This window comes from Solanum pennellii, chromosome 3, assembly GCF_001406875.1.
Source record: "Solanum pennellii chromosome 3, SPENNV200".
NCBI classification, from domain to species: domain Eukaryota; kingdom Viridiplantae; phylum Streptophyta; class Magnoliopsida; order Solanales; family Solanaceae; genus Solanum; species Solanum pennellii.
In genome coordinates this window covers 4807326-4810740 of record NC_028639.1, presented here as the reverse complement: position 1 = coordinate 4810740, position 3415 = coordinate 4807326, and positions in this window count along the sequence as shown.

Here is a 3415-nt window from a genome sequence, read left to right as displayed (position 1 = left end):
ATATATATATATATATATATATATATATATATAAAAGGTGTAAAGTAATATAAATTAAAGTTAGAAAATATAGTTTCAATAAAAAGTATCATATAATTAGTTAAGAGTTGAAATAATTTTTTTAGTAAAAGTATAACACAATTAGTGAAATAAATCAACTTCGAACAAAAATAATGAATTTAATTAAAATCGGAAGATACATATGTTTAGGTGAGCAAATAAGAAAAAAAAATAGAAATTATAATCACTAGCTCACGTGAAATCTACAGTTTTTTTTCAAATATATATGAAAAAAATGTTTGGCTAAGAGTTTAATTATCATTAATATAATACTGATTTGATACTAGTATTGTAGAAACTCATAATATATTTCAAATCTTAAATATGCTATCCTAAAATCTAGAAAATAAAAACTTAAAATCTTGAATCCATTAAAGAAATTCAAAATCAAAAAAATAGTCGAACGCAACAAAATTTTCCTAAATTCTAAATTTTATTTTTAATTATTTATAGCATTCACTATTAACCAATAAAAAAGAAAGAAAGAAGAAGAAGATGGAGAAGAAATAAACCTGGAATGTAAATGAGAATAATAATGGATAGAGTCCTTTTATAGAAGAAAAGAAACTCTTAAAGAAATAAATAATGTAAAAACTCTTTAAGTCAGTTGTACGCGCTCAATAATATTAATGTAATTTCAATTTATCTTTAAAAAAATATGTTTAAATACATAATTTTAATCTTGAAATGTTATTTTCTAACTTGATTATAAATATAATTTATTATTTTTAATAGCATCATAATTTGTTAATGCTCAAACCCTCTAATATTTACAATGTGAATGTGTTCTTTTTTAGAAAAAATGATTTATACCTCTTAATATTTAGAAGTCACCAAAATCACTCAACTTAATTAACTTATCTGGAATATTCAATCAATTTTTCTCTTAAAAGTAATATTTCAAAATTAATAACTACGTAATGTTATAGATGAGCTACTACATACTAATACAAATAACTTTTTCACTTTATTTAAATTTTTTGAATTTTGAGCTAATTAAAGATGAAGACAAACCATATTTAATTGTTTAAATGTATTTTTTTTTTAAAAATGTGTGATTTAAATATGAAATCAAATATAAGTGGGATTATTTTTGTATAAAAAATGAAAAATAAAGATTTTTTTTAAGAATATGTATATAGTAAAAGTGAAAATAGAATTTCCGATATTTTTCAAATTATATTAAAAAATTTACATATTCAAACACCTGATTTTCAAATAAAATGATAAAAATTTCTGGAAGAAAATAAATATAAATATCATGGCCTATGGATCCTATGTGAAATGACTTGTCTCATGAACACCATGAATAATGATGAAATATGAATCATAGAATTCCATAGCTAATGCATTATTTTTAATTCATCACTAATTATTGTAAGTTTTAAATCTTTATGTCCTATGAATTTATACTTTTCAATTATATTTTAAAACATTTTTTATATACCTCACTCTAAAACTCATCCCCAAAAATCTTTTTATTTTTATAATGCATAAATTTTATATTTGTTAGTACTACAACTATTCTGAAAAGTTACTGTAAATATCTTGAATTAATTAAGAAAAGAAAAGCTTGTGCACCATACTGGAGTCTAGAATAAAAAATTACTTTTTATTTAAAAACTGGACCATGCCCAAAAATTAATTATTAAAGCAAAAGTTAAATCATACTACTTAAAAAAATAATTTATTATATTAATGTTAGATCACTTATAATGTGTTTGGACAAATAAGCACTACAAATTCTTTATTCATACGAAAAGTTACTTTTCACTTTTCTTTTCAAAAGTTAGATCCATCGATTCAGATTTCTCGATTGTTCATATTTATATAACTTATACGATATTTGATAGATATATATAATAAAAAATAATATAATATTTAATTGATAATTTAAAAATTCGTATAATATATATATGTATAAGTGATTAAGAAATCTATGTCTTATAATATACATGATATAAGATAGAAATAAATACGTAAATAATAATTTCTACGTAACTAATACTTGTATAAAATAATATAAAAGAATTAGATCCATCGATTGATCAGATCTCAAGACCTTTTGGTAGCTGTTATTCATATTTATATAACTTATACAACATTTGGTAGGCACATATAATAGAAAATTAACATTATGTTTAATTGAAAACTTAGAAATCTGCATAATTAATATGTGTATAAGTTATGAAGGAATCTATGCATTGCATTATATATGATATAAGATGAAATAACAAATACGTGAATAGTTGATTCTTATGTAATTAATACTTGTATATTATAATATAGACATTCATTCATTTGTGATTAGCTACCAAAACCTTTTACAAATAATTTTTTTTTAAAAGGTAACTAGCTTATTTCCATTAATCACCCGTAAAACAATACATAGTAATCAACATCTGTAGTTAGTTAGATCCTGAATAGACACTACTCTCACTCTCCTCTACACGCTATACATATAAAACCTCGCCTCCACTCTTATACCAATCAAGACTGGACTAAAGGCCTAGTCATAGAGGAAGCTCTAACATTACAAATAAAAGCAATAGTTCTAATAATTTTATCTACTTCATTTGTCTTATGTTCGAACATTCTTTGATTCCTTTATATATAAAACAATTAATTAAAATAAATAAATGCATAGTTGTTCTGCTCATGTGAACGCTCAGTACAATTATTTATTTTTTAAAATTTTATACACATTTTGACTTATATGGCACGCACACCCTGTGACTCCACATAACTGCTCTTTTTTTAAAAAATAATTTTGTAATATATATATATATATATATATATATTTGAACCCCTAGGTAGCTATTACATTAGGAATATTAGAGTTCCCAAACTTAAGCAATATATTGATAGTATCTTCATGATATACAATTCGTTTTTCTTGCTACAAATTAATAACTTGAACTTTTTCATTATTGCCTCTTGTTCACAGCATCGTTAAATTAATTAAATAGCAGACCCAAAAAAAAAAAGAAAAGGAAAATGAGATTTGAAGAAGATTAGATCATTTTACAAAAAAAATAAAAATGCATGAGCATGCAATATAATCAATGTTGTTTGTTTGACAAATTAAAAAATTAAAGGATGATCTTATTCATGTTTTTTAATTTTCTATGTTGTTTCTTGTAACGACCTGTTTAGTCGTTTTGAGCAGCAGATTTTATTCTGGAAAAACTGTCTGAGTCGACGGAACCCACGACGGACCGTCATGGGCACGACGGGCCGTCGAGGGGGTCTTGTTCCAAAACACTTAGAATTCTGAAATTTGGGTACTGAAATCGACTCTCTGAACTTCGTAACGGAATGGCAGGACGGACCGTCGTGGGCACGACGGACCGTC